The sequence below is a fragment of the Protopterus annectens genome, chromosome 5.part0, assembly GCF_019279795.1.
Source record: "Protopterus annectens isolate FY-2018-M chromosome 5.part0, PAN1.0, whole genome shotgun sequence".
NCBI classification, from domain to species: Eukaryota; Metazoa; Chordata; order Ceratodontiformes; family Protopteridae; genus Protopterus; species Protopterus annectens.
The window spans coordinates 1,693,731,275-1,693,752,231 of record NC_056735.1 but is presented as its reverse complement, the minus strand read 5'-3'; the positions used below and the strand labels follow the sequence as shown (position 1 = coordinate 1,693,752,231).

The 20,957-nt window shown below is 39.5% G+C and overlaps 1 protein-coding gene across 1 annotated transcript in view; it reads right to left on the bottom strand.

Annotated features, from left to right (window-relative positions):
• Positions 1–20,957, bottom strand: part of WDR3 (WD repeat domain 3) — a gene marked incomplete at its 5' end in the record, with an annotated part of 1,037,507 nt that overhangs the window by 135,446 nt on the left and 881,104 nt on the right.

Here is a 20,957-nt window from a genome sequence, read left to right as displayed (position 1 = left end):
ATATGATAACAGCCAGCCAGTGAAATCCATTTGACAATTAAGAAAAATACATTACAGACATATAAACAGTACTTCCATCGGTTTTCTTAATAAAACTGGTTTAACAGTAAATGCACTATTCAAGCCTGGTTTCAAATCTGCTCCGAATCTGGTTTCAAATCTGCTCCGAATCGAACTATCCAACTATATTCAGCATTTTCCAACACATTATTAAAATCACCCCCTCTAATGTGCCTATGTATAACCTGAATAACTCTAAACTTAAACACATGCCCAGAATCAGTTGCTAACATAACTGCAATTAAAGCAATAATGATTTAATAAACACAAGTATATATAGGAAGAATGTACACAAAAATCGTTATGTGCATTAAACCAGAATGCATGCACCGCATGTTTTTAATTGTATTATGAGGGGTCAATTTATTCCAGCAAGTAGGCTCAATACAAGCGAATTGAAGTGTAAATAACAAATGCATCTTATGTTTGATGAGTTTTGTGAGAGAGGATATATTATAGAAATGGAGAGTGAGTGAAGTATTTAGTAAACGTAATACTATAGCTAAACCATTCTTTCAAGTAAATGATAATCAACAATTATATGAGAATAAACAGAATGATGTTATAAGATACGTTACTATTTATAATTTGAGAACAGGGGAAGTAAAGAAAAGTATAGGTAAATATTGGTCCATACTTAAGACGCTGCCTGATTTGAGACAGCTTATAAGTGATAAACCAAAATTTTCATACAGAAATTGTAAAAGCCACAAAAGGAGGCTATGCTATAAGGATTTTACATCTAATAGTGTTGTAGGTATGAGCTTTAATAAATATGGTGCTTTTCCCTGCTTCAGCTGCAGTTGTTGTAATGACATAGCTACTGTTGACAATGATAAATTTGTTCGCCCAGTAACTAGATTTATATATAATTTTTCATGTTCTGCTATATGTAACACTACATATATTGCTTATTTGGCAACTTGTGCAAAATGTTCTAGTTTTTATGTGGGGAAGTGTACTAGGAAATTCAAAGAGTGTATTACTGAACACAAGTCTAATAAACACAAGGGTATTGAAACAAATGCCTTATATAAGCATATATTAGAAACTGATTCTGGGCATGTGTTTAACTTTAGAGTTATTCAGCTTGTACATAGGCACATTGGGTCTACTTTAGTTCAGCAAACGATCAGATGATCGAACGCTGTTAGGTCGAACACTAAGTGTTGAACCAGCAAAGTAGCGAACGGCCAGAACAACTAATTTTTTCCCAGAGAAAGAAAATCGGTGGGCCGGCCGTACGGGTTGTGCTGTTTCCCCCACGTTGTTATAATACAGACCCGGCACATTAGAGGGGGTGGTTTTAATAATATGCTGGAAAATGCTGAATATAGTTGGATAGTTAGACTGGGAGCAGATTTGAAACCAGGCTTGAACAGTGCAGTTACTGTTAAACCAGTTTTATTAAGAAAACAAATGAAGTACTGCTGATATACTATATGTCTTTACTGTATTTTTCTTCTTAATTGTCAAATGGATTTCACTGGCTGGCTGTATCATATGCTTTATTCATTTTACTTTAAAATGGTGAAACTTTTAATTGATTTTAACACTGAGGAAGGACTGTATCTGAAAGCTTTGTTGTTGTTTGTTATGTAATAAATAGTCTGGCATTTTAGTCCAGGTGTTTTTATTAATATTTTAAGTCTTCACATTTGGATTATCATTCTGCTGCATATCCTTTGGGCATAATACACAAACCAAATCAGAATCTAAAACTAATAAAACAAATAGTTAAAGCTGAACTCACTGAAGAAGTGAACCCAGCAAAAGGAGATAAACATTACTTTTTCCTTCTCCTTCTGCCTTTTAAAAACTGTTGCTGTTGTTTCTGTGGGGAAGAGTTTTCCGACTCTGCCACAGCCTATCAAAAGTGGGTCGTGCAACCACTCACATTCATGCAGTCAAGGGAGGGAGAAAGAGAATGTGACTCATAAGAGATGAACACTTTTTGTCGTTGTGTCTTTCGGCTTATCCCGGGTTAGGGGTCGCCACAGCAGAAACTCCGGTCCGCTAATGTTTGGTAGTGTATTTTTATGTGCCGAGTTACCAGCCGTGATGCACAACATTCAATGAAGGCACGCTCATTCACGCATGCCTCCACACAGAAGACGTTCTGGCTGAGAATTGAATGGGACAACGTCTTGCTGTGAGGCGACAATGCTACCGCAGCACCACTACCGCGGGTCATAAGAGATGAACACTGATACACAATATATCGACAAAGGTACTGTCTGAGGCAGAAGTGCCAATTTTGAGTAAAGGTTTATCTTTTATCCCATTGAAAGTTACTATGTGGCAGATGTTATTTTTGATTTGAAACTGTTTGCATGAAATATTATGTTGAGGTTACTGTGTGGCAAGACTATTTCTGACAGGGATTTTGTTTTATTTCGTGAACCTAATACATCTGTTCCTGTCAATAATTCTGCGTTAGAAGTGTTTTTGAGAATTTGTGAATCTGATATTTATAATATGTTACAGAAAGGTAAAACTGGCTTGCAGGTTTGTTAATTTGTCACCAGAGGAGTGGCGTGTTTTATGCTCCCTCATGAATGAACAAAGTATTGTGATAAAATCTGCTGACAATAGGGGCATGGTGGTTATGAATCGTGAATTTTATTATAACAGTTTGAATGCTATGTTGTCCAATAGTGAAACTTATAAATGTATTTCTAAGGTTGAGTTATATGGTTTTATTAGCAGTGTTCATGGTTTGCTTTACAATACCAAATTAGAAGGCGCTATTCCTGATGATATCGAAAAGTTGACTTGCCTCTTGTTCTGTTATTTCAGGGTCTACCCAAGATTCACAAGAACACAAGCCATCTTCTGTTTAGACCTATAGTTGCCTGGGTGGGGTAGGGGGCTCACTGAACCTATATCCATTTACTTAGAGAAAAAGTTGAGACCGATGTCGGATGCTTATGTTTTTGTGTTAAAAAAAATACACAGCAATTTCTTTTTGATTTGTACGAACTTTCAAAGGATGGTACGTTTCCATGTAGTTACCTTTAACACTTGATATTGTATCACTGTTTACAGTGATACCTAATCAGCAATGCATTTTAATGGTCAAGGATTGTGTTGAAATGAAGGTGATTTGGACGCTATGCAGACTGATCTTACTGTATTTCTCCTTGAGATGGTTTTGGAGAATAACATTTTTACATTTGACAATAGATATTACCACCAGAGGCATGGTGTGGCTATGGGCACACCTTGTGCCAATAGCTATGCCAATGCAGTCATGGCTGTATGGGAATGCAGGTTACTAGTGAGTTTGAGAAAGGTGGGGTCATCAAATACAATTTTACTGACTGTTTGTGGATGACCTTTTCATGGTTGGGACTGGCACCATAGTGGAATTAGATGAATTTATCTTCTATCTTCATTCCACTACAGGCTTTTTGCGGTTCACTGTCCCATATGGAGATATCCTATGTGGATGTTATTGTGAAGTGGGAGCCTGGTAGTAATAGACTCATTACTAGCCTTTATAGAAATGATTGTTAGAGTTTTGTCCATCTTAGCAATATGCACCCTATGTGTTTGAGAATGTGGTGAAGGGACAAATGTTAAGGGCATCTAAGCTACATGTTAAAGACCAGGACTTTAAGGAATTTATCATGCCTCTGAAGGATGATTTTGAGAATAGGAGGTATAAAGGGACTGAGATAGATAAGTATATGTAGTGCCTATCAGCTTAGGGAGGGTATTGGGAGACCTTATTTTATGACCCACACAGACAAGTTAGAAGGGACAACATCTTAAGAGTCCCTATGACTTTTTCCAGGTCACTGACGCAATTAAAAATAATTGGCATATTTTAACTTCTGATTCATCTAATGAAGCATTAGTTGGCACATCTAAGTTTGATTACAGGAATATGGTGAATTTAAAGTGTTATCTGGATAAGTTGGACTATAGACAACAAGGAGAGGGTGCCAAAAAATGTGTCACTTGTAATTTCTGTTAGTATGTCAGAGACTGAGTTTGTTCATCCACAGAGAAGGAAAAAATATTTTTTAAATGTTATGGCTAACTGGGACACCATGAATGTTGTTTATTTAGCTAACTGAGCAATGTAGCTCATTTTATGTTGGCAAAACCAACTGTCGGTTTTGTGAACGCATTAGGGACCATATATATTGTATAAATAAATGTAACACTGTCAATGCCTTAGCTAAACATGTTCAGATGTAAGGTTATGCACATAGGCTTTCTTTTATTGTGTTATGTGTTATATACGAGAATGCTAGGTCAGGCAACAGTGAAAATGAAAGCGAGAGAAGCGAAGCAAGATGGATAGCCAAACTATGTTCTCATGTGTGGTTATGCTTAAATGAATTTGTACCCTTGAAACCAGTTTTAAAAGCCAGAAGGATGTTTATCTCCTTTTGCTGGGTTCACTTCTTCAGTGAGTTCAGCTTTAACTATTTGTTTTATTAGTTTTAGCTTCTGATTGGTTTGTGTATTATGACACTGTTATATAAATGTTCAGTGAAGCTGTGCTTTATAAGGGTCTGAAGAAGTTATGATTCCATAGTGAAAGCGTCTACCAGTTTGTATATGCATTAAACTTGGATTTACTTTACCTGCTGTTTGCTCCTTACCTTACCTTTGGATATTTTGAATTGCGACTGCTCTGTTTCCACACTTGAATTTATTTCACATGCTGCCTAGTTTATCTTTGGACATTTTGAACTGTGACTGCCGTGTTTCCACTCTGGTGCTTTTTTTCTGCACTCAGCTTTGGTTTCTGGCTACTTGTGTGGTTTTTGTCTGCTGGTGGAATTTTTGTGTTTTATATAAATGAAACACTGATTGAGTTTATCAACTCAAATAAGAAATGACTGGAAAAAGTGGAAGTAGCTTTAAACAGACAGATGAAGTGATAAAACTGCAAAAATCAGAGGTCAAAATGAAGAAAAGGCTGGCTGAATATGAGACTGTTCAAGAAGAGATGTTTAAAAAAATAATAGAATTAGAGGACAGAGCATGTAGGGAAAACCTGAGATTTTCTGCTGTACCACAGAAGCTGGAAGGAACAGACCGTATTAATTTTATGAAAGCACAAATAAGCAACTGCACTGGTATTCCACAGCAGAAGTTGTTAACTGAAAGGGCACATCGTGTGCGTGCTCCAAACCTGGTATTGAGAAAGCAACCTAGACCTTTAATAGTAAAGGTGCAATCCTACCAGCATAAGGAATTGATTTTGACAAAACTATGGCAGAAGGACAAAGTACTAAAAGTGGGAGACAGTTGAGTGTTTGTGGAAAATGATTACTGACAGTACACAAGGCAGAAGAGGAGTAAATTTATTCCACAAATCAGGGAATGTTGAGAAGCAGGTTTGAGATTCAAACTGCTGTATCCAGCTACTGTATTTTCGGAATATACTTTCCTGGAGGGACAATATCATTACTAATGCAGAACATACTAAGGAGGAAATACAAAGTTTGTCCAACAAAAAGTGAGCTGCAAGAAAGAAGGAGATTCTGCTACTTGTTCTTCTGGTATTAAAGACCACAGAGAGACTGTGCCAGTAAAACCTATAACAATGTTTCAACAGAAAATATCCGATAGACAAAAAAAAAAAACAAGAGTTGACTATAAGAACCAAGAGTATGTTGGAAATGAAGCAGAGACTGTTTGGGAGCTGGAGATAAAACAGGAATAAAACCAGCAACTTGGAAACTGACAAATAAATGTGGGGTTACAAAGCATTAATTATATTTGTAAAACTTGACAGAATAAGAAAACCTGGAAATATTAGACTATTTCTGACTTTGTTGAACTTGTAGGGGACTCTAAAGCATATGCCCTACTTCATGTCATTAATGTTAGAGGAACACTTACGAGAGTGTAAGAGGAGAGAGAGAGTTAATTGCAAGTAAAACAACATTTTGTTCTCAACAGTATTATTTTTATAGTGCATGATATAAAATGCATGGTATAAAGTTTTCTCAGTTATTTTCAAGTGTAATGGGGAAAATAAAGTAAACAATTGCCCCTGTCTTTTCTTTTACTTCTTTTCTCTTTCTCCTTGTTCAGTTTTAAGAAACATAGGCAATGTAATGTAAAAAAAAAAAAAAATAAACGAATAAATAAATAAATACATGAATAAATAAAAAAGAAGAAAATTCTGGTCAAAAGAGTATGATACAAGAAAAACTGATGCGCTTTTGCTTATTTTGCATAGAGGAATGACTGGATTATGGCCCTTGGCTTGATCTAGTAACAAGTTTTTAAGAGAAAGTAAATAAATAAAAAGAGCATTGAATATAAAAATGCTTTGCTCTAGCAACTAAATAAATAAATGCTTGTAGAAGCAACTCTGTATCTCATTCTCAATTCTCCATGGAAACAATATGATAAAGAACAATAAAAACAAAATACTTCTTTCTTCCAATAGCTAGGAGATCATGTTTTCTGAAAGCACTCAAGTGTTTTCCCATTCTGGGAGATATTTATTTATTTATTTATATTTATTTACTTATTGACATTTGTTAACCGGGTTTGTCCAACTGGGCTTGTGGCCCATTTTCAGTGGAGACGTGAGGAGAAAAGCTCCAGTAATACATTTCAAAACAAGTACAATTTTAAACAATATTGATATAACAGCAGTTATAGCAAAACAATTCACATATGCTGGGATACATGCATAAAGTTAAAGTTGCATTACAAAGAAGCTAAGTAACAATTTTATATTGATATAGTTCAATAGGTCAACAATGAACATTTTTTGTTTGTATAAAATTGTGCAAATGCATAGTAGACACATTGGAGAGAGAGAGGTGTAATGAGGTACTAAGTATGGTCCTTTTGAGGGTACATAAAGGGAAGGAAGACTAGGTAGGGTCATGGCAAGGGCAGGTTCTGGAATTGAGAAAATAAGCTTTTAGTTCATTTTTAAAGTGTGAGGTGTGGGAGATTGAATGTAAGTCAAGGGGAAGTTTGTTCCAAGCATGGGCAAGGGAGTGTTTGTACAGTAGTTTGCCTACTGACCTTTTTGGGTGGTAGATATTAAATAATTGTTGGTTAGAAGTATGGAGGGTCCGGGATGGGATGTAGATGACTAAGGAAGACAGAGATGGACAGAAGGAGGGTTCATAAAGAATAGAGTGTAGCATATGAAATTGATAAGATAGCAGAAACTGGGGAAGTTCAAGCCATTAAAGAGAGTTTAAAGAAATGCAGTGGTGTGAGTTGTATGGGGAGTTAGTAATGAATCTGGCTATTTTATGATAAGTCTGTTGCAGTTTGTTTAGAGTGGAGGCCTGGATATTGGTAAGAACTGGGGAGGCGTATAAGAGGGAGGGGAGGAGAAGTGCCTGGCCCAAGGTAAGTCTAGATTCAGGGGTTAGGAATTTTTTGTTCTGATATAGCAGACCTAGTTTCTGGTTTGTTTTTTTTATACATTGGGGTATGTGTAGGTTGAAGTTCGTCATCGATAATGACCCCTAGGAGTTTTGTGTGGGTGTCAGGTTGGATATTTGTATTGTTAGAAGATGCAATAAAAAAGGAGGTTTTGTGATGAGAAAGAACAGGGAAGGAAAAGTAGGAGTTTGTTCTTTTTGGGATTTAGGATCAATAGGTTGTGAGAGAGCCATTGTTCAGTGGATAGTAGGGCCTGTTGGGTCAGGGAGTATAGTTCAGGAATGTTATTTGAGATGGATATAAAAGTGTGGAGTCGGCATACTGAATAAGGGAGGATTCTTTACATGAGGTGTAAAGATCACTGGTGAAGATGTTAAACAAAAGGGGTCCCAAGATGGAGCCTTGGGGAACACCAGTGGAGATGGGAAGGAAAGGTGAGGAGGATGAGAGCCATTTGACAGATTGTTCCCTGCCAGATAGGTAACTATTAAACCAGGCAAGTGCAGAGGGGGATAGGTGGAGATTTGCGAGTTTGGATAGTAGCAGAGGATGAGAGACAGTATCGAAGGCTTTGGAGAGATCTAGGAAGAGACAGGAAATGAGTTTATTGTTGTCTAGGTCCTCTGCAATGATATGAGCGAAGGAGAGGAGGGCAGTGGTGGTGCTGTAGTGAGGACGAAATCCATGTTGGGTAGGGGTAAGTAAGTGGTGTGTGAGGAGGTGATTGAAAAGCTGTGAGTAAATACATTTTTCTAATATCTTGGAGAGGGGGGACAGAATGGCAATGGGTCGGTAGTTTGAGGGGTCAGTGGAGTTTCCACCTTTATGAAGAGGGATAGTGAAGAAAGATTTCCAAAAGGTGGGGACAGTTGATTCCAGAACAGATCGATTAATTAGTATAGATACAGGATAGGTAATTGAGTCAGCAGCAAGTTTGAGGAATGTAGGAGATAGATCGTCAGTGGAAGGAGAGCAAGGTTTTAGCTTGAGTAGTAGAGATTTGATGTAAGTAATGGGAACTGGCTCAAAAGAAAACAAAGTTGTGTTAGTGGGACTTGGAGAGGTGGGTGTTGAAGTAGAGTTTAGCTTAGAGGTTACCAGATTTTGGATGGAAGAGATAACGTGTTTATTCAGGAGAGCAAGGTTTTGGAATAAATAAAAATAAGACAAAACCAGACAGCACTTAATAGAAGCACAGGTAGTACCATGAGTCTTAGCATGGATACCGTTCCTTTTAGGTTAACCCAAGTCTGAGAGGTGGCTGTCATTTTGGGAAACTGTTCCTATTAGGAGGGTAAAACTTCAGTATTTGAAGATGCACATAGTGTTGTGTGCTAGTATTAAGTTAATAGGTTTAGTGGTGTACTGGGGGTGCATGTCTGAGGGCTTTCAATAAAACAAAAAGTTTAGTATGATGTGACAGACTCAAATGGACATGGCAAGAAACAACTGTATAAAAGATCAACTTGCCAAACAGTGTGTGCATGTAACACAAAAGCTGGAACTAGATACTTAAAAAAGGTGTTACAAATAAAGGTGGGAATAACAACTTTTTAACAATTACATCTTCAATGTTATCTTTAAATGTTAACGGTCTCACATATATATACAAAAAAGAAAGAGTAGTGAACTATAAGAGTGCAAATGGCTATGCTACAGGTGACACATTTGGAAGAACTGAACATGTGAATTTGATAAATAAAGGTTTTCAGGAAAGCTGTTCAACAGAATACATGGGACACAGGAAAAGAGGAGTACTTATATTAATTGCAAGAGGAGCTCTAATAGTGATACAAGAGGATAACAATGGTAGATTTGTAGGATTAAGGGGCTACTGGCAAGGGAGAAGGACCACATTGCCATACATTTATATTCCATCTAAAACTGCTATAATGGAGCTTAAGAAAAGTTTATGAGAAATAATCAGTTTTCAGTAGGGAATATTACTTATAGATAGGGACTGGAATTTGATTAGCAGTAGTAAAGATTTGTCTGGGGGGGGGGGGCTGAAAGAGGAATTATAACAAAGAAGGGTTGAGTTTTGAAGAAAGTTATGAAAATATTTGGGATGGAAGATGTGAATTCAGTAGAAGGAGTTCAGAGTGAGTTTACATATTATTCCCCAAGATACGAAAACTGGGCTAGGCTAGACAAAACTTACATTTTGCAGGTGTGTGTACATTTAATTGAAAGTTTCGATACTCACCCAATAACTATTTCAGATCATACGCCAATAATAACTAAAACAAAAACACAGGGTAATGAAACAAAAATGTGACACTGGCACTTTCCCATTTATATGTTGAAAAGAGAGGAATTTAAGGGGTTTCTACCACATAGTCGAACTTTTACAAGTTCGAATCTCATATGGTTGAGACCATAAGTTCGAATTTGCAAAAGTTCGAGTGTTTGAATGGAAATCTCCATAAGCGGAGGTTTCCATTTTGTTCAATGGGGTGTGATGTCGGAGTTGGTATATTTAAGTAGCGGGGGGTGCGCAGCGGGGCTTGCCCCCCTGCTTAAAACAATTTTGTTTTCCGTTGTTTGTTTTTTATCCATAGTCGAAGTTTTGTAACTTCAACCATAATGGTTCGAACATTACGTGTTCGAAGTTATAAGACTTTGACTATGTGATATAGACTCGAATTTAAGGAATGGGTAGGGGAAATTGTTCCGAGAGTTATTAGAGAATACAGAAATTTCTTTTGAAAATATAGCTAGGGAGTGGGATAAAATTAAAGTTTAAAAACAAGGTGGAAATAAAAGAAAGAGAGATATGGTTAAGAAGTAACAATAATTATTTACAGGGACTGATAAATGTTAAAGTACTGAAGAACATGGAGAATCCCACAGAACAAGAGGAGGAGCAACTGGAGAATGATAAGTGGAAAATAAAGGATTACCTTGATAATATCCATGAGTTTAAAATGATTGCTGTTAACCAACTGTTTTTGGATAATAATGCCAGAACACAAAAACTTTTAGCACAACAACTCATGTAACAGAAAGCAGAAAGTGTGCTGCCAAGCTTAGGGAGCCTACAAACAAGGAAAATAACAAGAGATCCTATAGAGATATTAGACATATTTGTGAAATTTTATAAGTCTGTATAAAGCAGATAAATATGGAAATCAAGAAAAGTTACAAATGGAAATGTTTATGGAAGAATTAAATATGCCAGCATTAGAGGTAGACGAGGCTCAATTACTAACAGGATAGGAGGAGATGATAAAGGAAAGTCCCTATGAATAGATGGTATTCCTGTGGAAGTTTAGAAGCTAGGAGGCAAAAACTGAAAGATCTTGAAGGTTTTGTTTAATAGTGTTTTTAAGAGGAGGAGAAACACCAACATCCTAGAAGAAAAAGATGGTCCTTGTAATGACTAAAGAGGGTAAAGACCAATCAGATCCAGCTTTGTACAGCCCCACTTCAATCCTAAATCATGATTATAATTTGTTCATGTCTGTAACGGGTACACAAATGGCAAAGGTGATAACAAAATTGATATATATCAATGTGATTTTGTGGAGGGGAGGCAGACATCTGATAACATTAAGCACTAGGTAGCCTATCTACCACAAGAGGAGTGGTTTCTGGACCAGAAATTGTAGATTATTGGCTGTAGCAGTTTTGCCATCTCTTTCAACTTTCTGGTTTAAAAGCCCACGTTTGCGGTTTTCCCACCTTTCCTGTAACTAGTCTAGTCTGGATACAGATTTGCTGTAGCCAGGACTGTATGCAAGCTTCTGAGCCCCCCCCCCCAAGCCTTTCTAGCTTAATCAGTGGAAGTGGTAAGCACTAGGCAGCTTATCTACCACAAGAGGAGTGGTTTCTGGCCCAGAAATTGTAGTTTATTGGCTGTTTGGGCAGTTTTTCCATCTCTTTTAACTTTCTGGTTTAAAAGCCCGCATTTGCGCTCGTTTCCCGCCTTTCCTGTAACTAGTCTAGTCCAGATACAAACTTGCTGTATCCAGGACTGCTTGTAAGCTCCTGAGCAGTGCCAAAGTCTGCTCTTCAATTTTTCCCTTGGATCTCCTAGTTCTCTCCTCTCTGCACTTTACCAGACTTCTTGAAGCAATTATTGTAGCACACAAAAGTGCTACCAGCACTAAATGTTCTACAAGGAAACAGCTTCAGTACTTATTATTAATGCCCTCCCCTCCAGGCATGTCTAAAGGTCAGTTCTCTGTGATTTCTCCTATTAACCTGGTGAACTCAGGCATCCTGAGGCAATGTAGCCACTGCTCATGTACACCAGCAACCCTTTCCTCTTACCTCCCAACACTCAGACTTGTGAGAGATGCATTTATATATCCAAACTGGAAGCCACACACTCTCCAGCCAAGACCGGAATAGCTGGTTAAGAGGAGAAGGTCAACACTTGCACCACACCACATGGAACACACAGCCCTCCAGAACACACACCAGCACTGCCTTCACATAAAAACACAAACCACACACCCACCTTCACAGAGGCTCTCAATAAAAACTACCCAAACAGCAGAGACCTTCAAGGCAGAAATGCACTTGACCACCACAACACAACACAACATTAATCACAAGACACATAACTCTCCTAAACACTGTGCCACTCAACCAAAGCCCCTAAGGCAAAACAGCATGCCCAACACACTAATCATAGGTGGCTCAATAGTGAACAACACTGATGCCCCACTCATTAGGTTGAATAAGGAGAAAGTAACAGTCAGCTGCTTTTCAGGTGCCGGGATCCGCCACATAATGTATTCACTCAGGTCCCTCAACAACAGGTACAAATATGACTCTGCCACTGTACATATGGGTGTGAATGACCTGAGATGTACCTCCCTGGACTACATGAAAAGAGACATGGAGGAGCTCTTGGATTATGTAGCCCAGGCGGGTAGGACCCTAGCCCTGAGCAGCATCCTACCATCACACAGAATTATACCACAGTAAAAGCAGAAAATGACTGATTTCAACAACTGGCTAAGTTTCTGGTGTCATTCTAAGGGGATCCAGTATCTATCTGCCTGGGATGACATGACTGGCAGACCTCAATGCTTTGCCAGAGATGGCATGCATCTGTCACCCCTGGGCTTCCAGATACTGGGTAAGGTTCTTGCCACCCCTACAGTGCCTTTTTTAGGTGATGCTCCAAAAACCAAATTACCACCATAACAACTACAAACAAATGTAATCTGAGAGTCATGCTGCTCAGCACTAGAAGTCTAAATCTCAAAATGCACTCGCTTGAAGCACTCCTTAAAATGGAGAATATCAACATTCGTGCTGTAACAGAGACCTGGTTCAAGGCAGCAGAAAGCACTCCTGCACTACCAAGATATTTGGGAAGAGACTAAACAAAAAATAATACAAAAACTGAGAAAATGGAAGCTCTGTTATATGGATATGGATTGCAAGATACAAGGAGCTAAAACATTTTTGGTCCCCATAATTTTATACACAGGTCAGGCATATTTTTATCAACCAGAGGAGAAGTTATGGATAGCAATAAAGAGCTGAATGGTTTTATCTGGGGGGGGGAGTGGCAAGAGTCAAGTGGGATAAGCAGATTCTTCCAAGGCAGTTTGGGATTCCCCAATTTGAAGGGGTAATTCAGAGCTACACAGTTAAGACTCCTATACATAACAGACATAGAAACCTATAATCCAAAGTGGAAAGGGATGATGATGAAATATGGGGGAAGCTCAAGAAACAAGGAGAGACTGGGATTTTGGATGCAGATCCTTAAGAACAAGAATAATCACACAAATATTATATTCATAAAACAGCAGAAAGTATTCTAAGAACTAAGCCAACATGGGAATGGAGAAAGGACAGTCTGCTAATAGGGATGACTGCAATTAGGGATATAGACAATAGGTAAGAGGCAGCTGGAATTTATTGGCGAAAAATGGCAAAAGAGCCAAGGTATTGGGAGCAAATAGACAAATAAAGGTAACAGAATGGAATGAGACCAAGAATTTATTTTGACTGCAGGCTAGAGACTGCCTTCCCTATTACGGACTAATATCAGAGTATAGGCAAACAGAAGGAAATAGGGGGATCCTAAGAGAAAGACAAGCACTGGTACAGTTTTTAATAGAATCTAGAACAGAAGCTGCTGTTGTAGTAATTAGTTGAGCATATAAAGAATTGCATGACAACTATAAGAATCAATCAGAGGAGATCAGAAAGGATTGGGAAGAGAGACAGGATAAGCAATTCACAAATAAACAATGAGGGGATATTTGTATGTTGGAAGTGTTTACAAAGGTATTTTTATTCCTCAAGTAGACTCCAAAGAATTTTTCCTCAGGTAGACAGGAAATGTTGGAGGTGTGATGGTGAAGAAAGAGGTAACTGGGAACATATTTTCTGGGAGTGCGATGAGTTGGCAGACTTTAAAGATTCCCTGCAGACTGCTCCATTTCCATTTGAACATACAAGACTTTCTGGTTGCAGGTTTTCTTGCCTCCTGTAAAACCTTGATCATATCCTCAGAAAAGAGGTGCCTAAAATGGATCAAAACCCTATCACCAACAGTGTCAGTTGAAGACTGAAGAAGTAAGGATGGATGAGCAGCCCCTCGACCTGTGGGATGAGGTCCAATCGGTGAAGGAGCTTGTGATGACTGCTCCAGACCTGATGCATTAAGAGGGGGAGCCACTGCTGTCTTGGTCAAAAGGGAGTCACTAACAATACTTTTGAGGCATCCAGATGAATCTTCTGCAGGACTCTTGGAAGCAGAGGAAGGGGAAGGACAGCATAGAGAAACATCCCCTTCCAAGGGGAAAGAAAGGATGTCCAGCTTCCACGCCAGATGTCATGGCACTCTAGAACAGAAGGAGATGCCTACTCTGAGGTGAGGCAGAGATTTCTATCTGAGGAATATGCCATCAAAGAACTATGTCCAGAAACACATCTCTGCAAAGCCTCCATCCATTAGCCTGTATTTTGGACTTACTCAAAGAGTCTGCCACTAGACAATGCTCTGAAGGAATATACAGTGCCCGAAGCATTAACTGATAACCAAGAGCCAGATCTCAGGCTGAAGAGCCAGTTTGCAGAGAAAGTAAGACTTTGTGCCTCCCTGCTTGTTGACATACCACATCACTTTGATGTTGTCTGTGTAAACCTTCAGAGGGCCTGAAGAGAGCATGGGATGAAAAGCTTGAAAGGCCAGAATTAGACCTCTCATCTCTTTGATGTTGATATGGTCTGATTTCTGTTGAAGGTGCCAAAGACCTTCAACTTTCAGGGGACGACAGGAAACCTCCCACCCATGGCTGAAGTGTCAGTGAATAGTTCTTGAGAAGGAACTGGGGGTTGAAATGGCAGGCCTGAGTTGAAGGCAAGTTGCTGAAACCAAATGGGGGTTGAAATGGCAGGCCTGAGTTGAGGGCAAGTTGCTGAAACCACCACTCAAATTCTCATTTAGACAAGGAAGGAGAGGCATTTTGAAATCTAGAGGGTGGCAATGCTGAAGCCAAACTGGCTTAAGATACCAGAGAAGCTTCCACATGTACAGTCTGGCAAGAAGAAACATTGGAATAGAAGAGGCCATGAATCCCAGGGCTTGAAGAAATGCTGACTGGAAAAGCAAGCAGAGGAAGAAGAAACAAAGAAAGTTGTCAAGGACAGAACTTTTGCAGGTGAAAGAGAGGCCAACAATGGCACTGTCTGAATTCTGCAACCCAGATACACATGATCCTGAGAGAGTCAGGACAGACTATTGGAAGTTGACAGTGAACACCAGCCTATGAAGGAGAGAAAAGGTTTACTCCAGATCCTGTAACAGGCAATTGGGAGAAGATGCCTAAAGCAACATGTCATGTAAATAAGGAAAAATCTCAATGCCTTGCAGCTTGCAAAAGGCAATAACGGGAGCTAGGCAATTTGTGAATACCCTTGGGGCAGTAGAGAGGACAATGGCAAAGAAGATAATTTTAAATGAGAGGAAGAAACAGAGAAATGTAAAAACCTCCTGAAAAGAGGGTGAATAGGAATATGAAGGTAACGTTCTTCAGATCCAAGGACACCAGAAAAGCCTGGGGTGGTACAAGAGGAAAGAATATTTGAAGAGCGAGCATCCAAAAAGAAGGAACCTTGAGAAAGATATTGAGTAAAGAGAGATCCAGAATAGGTCTCCAAGTGCCCTCCTTTTGAGCGACCAGGAACATTCTAGAGTAAAATCCCTTTCCTACTTGGGAAGGAGGGACATACTGACTAGTTCCTTGGTCCACCAAGGACCTTAGAACCTCTGAAAAATGAGGAAGCTTCTCCAGAGGAGGTTGGGGAAACCTTGAAAAGGAATGCAAGACTTCCATACCACGAAGTAACCCTGATGGATGACAGACAGAACCAAAGAATTCAATGTGATGAGATGCCAGTTTGGAAGACAGGGAGAACTGAAGGGACAAGGGAACCTGGTCTAGGGATAGGAGAGCAAAATGTTAAAGAGAAGCAGGCTTGTCAGACAAAGGAGGTGTTACTCTCCTATCTAGGACACAATAGAAGAGTCTTCATGGGTTCTGTTTAAGCAGCTTTATTTTATACAAACACATCACTACAGAGGCTTAGTGACTTTAACTTAAGTAACTCATCTTAAGTAACTCATATACAGACTAACAACTGCGAACATGCATGCTCTCTCTCTGGCTGCTCCTTTAAAATGGCACTAAGGATTGCAAGTGTCGGAAATTTATACGTGCACATACAGCTGCAAATGCTTCTTAAAGATATAGCATACACACTTTTGCACTCTGATCTACAGGAGGCTTATGGGTCATAGCAGCAGAAGGAGCTTGCCTACCACCCTTCTTGTCTTTAGAGGCCTGATGAGGCTCCCTGTGAACAATAGCAGACGTAACAGGACAATTCCTCTGGACTTAGGGGTAGGAGAGATGAAACATGTTTAAGGTCCTGCAAGACTTTACCTTTTTCTTGAAGAGACTTGCAAATTTCAGCAGCAGCAGCAGTCCCAAAGAAATTTTAGTATCTAAAGAAGCATCCAGCAACTTGGCCTTAATGTCCTCAGGTGAAGAGGTGAAGACTGTAGACAAAGCCAATAGCAATGCCTCATGAAAGATCCAAAGGCAGCAGCTCTGGAAGAGGCATTAGCAGCGTCATGGCTGCACTTTGACAGAGTGGCAATCCACTTGAAAGGTACAGTCCAAAATCGATAAAGCAGAGGATTTGACTTCTGAATCATGGAGGTCAGAAATAACCTGACAAGCCTGGTGAATCAAATCCAGAACATATCTGGTCATGTGGGTCTGGTAACTGATAGTCTGAAATGCCAAATTAGAAGCAGTATAGGCCTTCAGTCCTCTCCATTGCCCTACTATCCTTAAACAGAAAGCAGAAGCTTGGAAAAGGGCAAAATCTTAGCGGGTTTGTTAGAACAGACTGACACCACAGCTGAGTCAGCAGAAGCACACTTAAATAAGAACTGCCAATCCTCAGAAACCTTACAGAACTTGTCAGGTTGCATTGGAGCAGGGCGATGAGAATCAGGAAACTTAGAAGCAGCTATAAAGATGTCTAAAAAGCAGCCAACACAAAAGAACTGCAGAAGCTTTAGGAAAGTGCACCCAGAGCAGCTCATAACACATTTTCTGGATATCAGAAACCTGAGAATAATCCCACTTAAAGTATTCTATCATTCTAGAGATCATGTCCCCAAAAGACAATTCCTCAAAAGGAGACCAAGGGCTGATGGGCTCCTCTTCATCAGAACCATAAACCAAAGGCAAATGCATCCAAGAAGAATAAGGCAGGGACCCTTCATCAGATTATGAAACCTCACCTGAGGAATCCGTTTCCCCAGGCCATTTGGAAGGAGTTGGAAGTCCAAAGGGGTGTAGGCACAGAAATCCCTTGGGGAGGCTTCAAAGCCATAAGAGCATTAAACAAGCCTTGGGTAAACTCCTACCATTCCCTCTGAGAATCCTTAGGGCATCCAGCAGAATGCTTAATCTTCTGTTTTTTCTTGGTAGGGATGGCAGCACTAAAACACTGAAGGTTCCAAATCCTGACTGGTTTTAACAAAAGTACCCAGAACCTCTTCCCTGACCAGAATCTGTCTAATTCCTGTTGGGCCCTCTCAGATAATCAACCACAGTCCCCCCTCAATGTCTGGAGCAGAGGTCTGCAAAGCCTCAGAGGATGTACGAAAGGAACGATCCATGCTGGCCTCTGATGGGGTTGCAGCAGAGGAATCTGGAGTAGACAATGGATTGCCTAAAGAGCTGTCACCTGCTTCTGGATAAACATCCATTGGATCCTGAACAGCCAACAGATCCAGCCTTGACTTCTTGGCCTTCTTAATGAGAGTACCTCGTGCTTAAACGATTCTGCCACACTACCCTGTGCTAACTGCTTAAGCCTCTTGTTCTCAAGATAGATGGCCCGGGATGACAAATGACTTCCAGGAGTCTTAGGAACGAATGCCTTACAAATGATACATGACAGAGTCGTGGCAAGCACCCAAACAAAAAAAGACACTGTTTGTGATGATCCTTATAGGGAATCTGCCTCCCACAATGGCATTTTTCCTTCCTGGATGACATTAACTCTAGGTAACCAAAAGAGGACAACACCAAAAGCAAAAGAAGAGAGACCCTAATGGGGTGCTTACCTGATGGCTAGGTATTCAGCATGGCAAAAGGGCATTCAAACCAATGAGAGATGATGGCATTCGGAATGGTGGCAAAGAAGTTTGGGGTATCTGCGTCCATACATCATCTTTCTGCCCTACGTCTTGTTTGGGAAGCATACGTGTGACGTATGGTACATACACGATCTAGATCTAAAGGCTTTGGTACACGGACTGGATGTTGAGCTATCCTTGGCAAGAGATCCATACTGTGAAGAATACTGCAACAGTGATATACAAGGACATTATTTTGATTACCTAGAGGGGTGGGTGCAATCTGATACACTAACAGCTAGGTAACCGTTTAAGACATAAAGATAGCAACTTTATCCAAAGTGTAAAAAAAAGTTAAACATTTCATAAACTAAGCAATGAAATACAGAAATCACCAAAAACACAAGTGTAAACAAAATTAAATACTATATCCTGGTTACTATATGGAGTTTAAGTTTGAAAACTCCAGAAGAACTTCTCAGCACAGTGCTGCAGATCAGTTCTCTTGAAGTTTTGGGAAAAGGTCGGGGCAAATCCCTACATCTTTGCTTTTTATCATGGCCGTTTTACTTGCCAGCATCCCTTAATATCCCCAGTCTTCTTGAAAACATCTCTTACTCTTCCCATTCTCTTATCTTCTTCCAGTTCTCTGCAATGTTCATGTTAACTGTGCCTCCTTATCTCTCTTCTTGCTATTCTGTGAAACTCTGTATTCAAGTTGACAGTTTCCCCTACTGCCATCATTTTTTTCTCTCCTTCCTTCTTTCCTCAGCCAGTTCCAAGACCTCCACAGACAGTTGTTTTGCATTCTTCTTTTTCTGGAATATTTTTTGCCTTCTCCAGGACAGTATCACAAGCTTCTGAAAACAGTTTTTCAGGCACTCTACCAACCAGGTCTATTCCCCGATACCTATTCTTCACCTCCTACAGAACATGACTGAGATCATATTTAGTTGCCATGGACAATTTCTTTGTTTTCTTTAACTGATTCTAAACTTCGTGATAAGAAGCTGATTGTGTAAGCCACAGACCGCTCCAGGTGTTTTTTTGGGGGCTGCATGTAGGTCTTCCATTGCAGACTGCAGGTTATTCTGATTTCAGCACTAGCCTTCCCTTTGGCTGTTGGAAAGACATTGTCTATTATTACCAGTGAATCATCTTGGTATCCTATGCCCTGCCCAATTTTGTTGTTCTACAAACTGACAATTTTAACATTCCAATCATCTGTGGCAAACTGTCTTTTTTTATTGGTGTTATTATCTAGGAGGTGTAGACTCTCATAACAACGGTTAACTTTCTCCTCTTCAGCATCTGTATATGAAGCATAAACTTATAACTGTCATGTTAAATGGTTTGCTTGGAGATCATTCTGTCATTTTTTAGGTTGTAACTGAACACAGATTGTGAAATCTTCTTGTTAACTATAAGAGCTACACCATTTCTCCTGTAAGCTTCTTTTCCGCAGTAGAAACGATGATGATTATCTGATGTAAAATAACCCACTCCAGCTCCTTTTTGCTCATTAACTGCCAACATGTTATCAATTATTCTTGCCCTCATCTTACCCACACAATTCAAAAGGTAGTACACTTGCTTTTAGTGCTAAAAGACTGAAGATCAGAAGGTTGTGCCTGTGTTTGGATTAATTCTCCAGTACTGACAGTGCAGTACAAAATAAGTGGAGGGTTGCACTCCTGGGTGCCCCAACCCATCTGCCTGAGTTGGTGGTATCTATAGTGGATGTAAAAGATCTCACAGCACTTATTGAAAAGAACTGAGGAAATTCCTCAGTGCCCTGGTCAAATGTTCCCTAATCCATACGACTACTACCTTGGGTCTCCCCTGAAAAGAGCCCACTGGCCTACTGAGATTAACTTGGTTAATGAAGTGTAAATAAATAAGTTTAACTTGGCTCATAGTTCTTACATTTCAAGTCCCAATGTTGCATGGTTCCTTGCAATGCTGGATTTTACCTTCACCTCTTAACACTTCAGCAAAAAGGATGTCCTCTTGACTTTAATCCATTTGCATCATACCTGTAGTACTATTTACAATTGTCCTCTGTTCTTCCCCAAGAATATGCCAAATACCTTTAGATTCAATGATTTCATTTTATGGCATCATTTCATCCATCGTGTTTTCTTGGCAAAAACACTTGACTGGATTGCCATGATCGTCTTCAGTGGAAGATATTTAGTCTGGAGACTCTGCTATGACCCATCTACCTGGGGTGTCCCTACATGGTACAGTTCATGCAGATTCACAGAGATGCACAAAAGCCCCATAACCATGACAAGGTAATGATCCAGAAGAGGAAGAAAGAACAGCATGGCAACTTTACAACCTCAAAAGGGAAGTAAAGGAGCATGTAATACGTACCAAGCATGGAACCTCAGTTAGGAAGTCTGCGGAAGGGAAAGCACTGTTACAGAACTGGATATAAAGTTGTAATGGGATTACAAAAGTTTCTGGATGTGATACATTTCAAATGATATGCAGGGCAGCAGGTTTATTATTCTGCACACAATGCAGTGATGGCAAAGAAAAATAGCCTAGAAATCAAGTATCCTCATGTAACACATTTATTCAATTATCACTTCAAACTTTATCACTTAAAAAAAACATACATCAACATAAAAGAAAACATACTGACATGTCTCCAGTTACATATACTATGCATCACGTTCTTTTTTTTTTTTAACCATCATCAGTCCACAATTACATAAATTGTTCAATTCCTGCCTTCCCTTAAACCTCACTTCTCCACCAGAACATTATTCTATACGCATTGTTCCCACAATTTCATTTATTTCATAGTTCATAGGTTCATAGTTCATAGGTTAGTACTTGGCTAACTGCCCTTGCGAGCCAT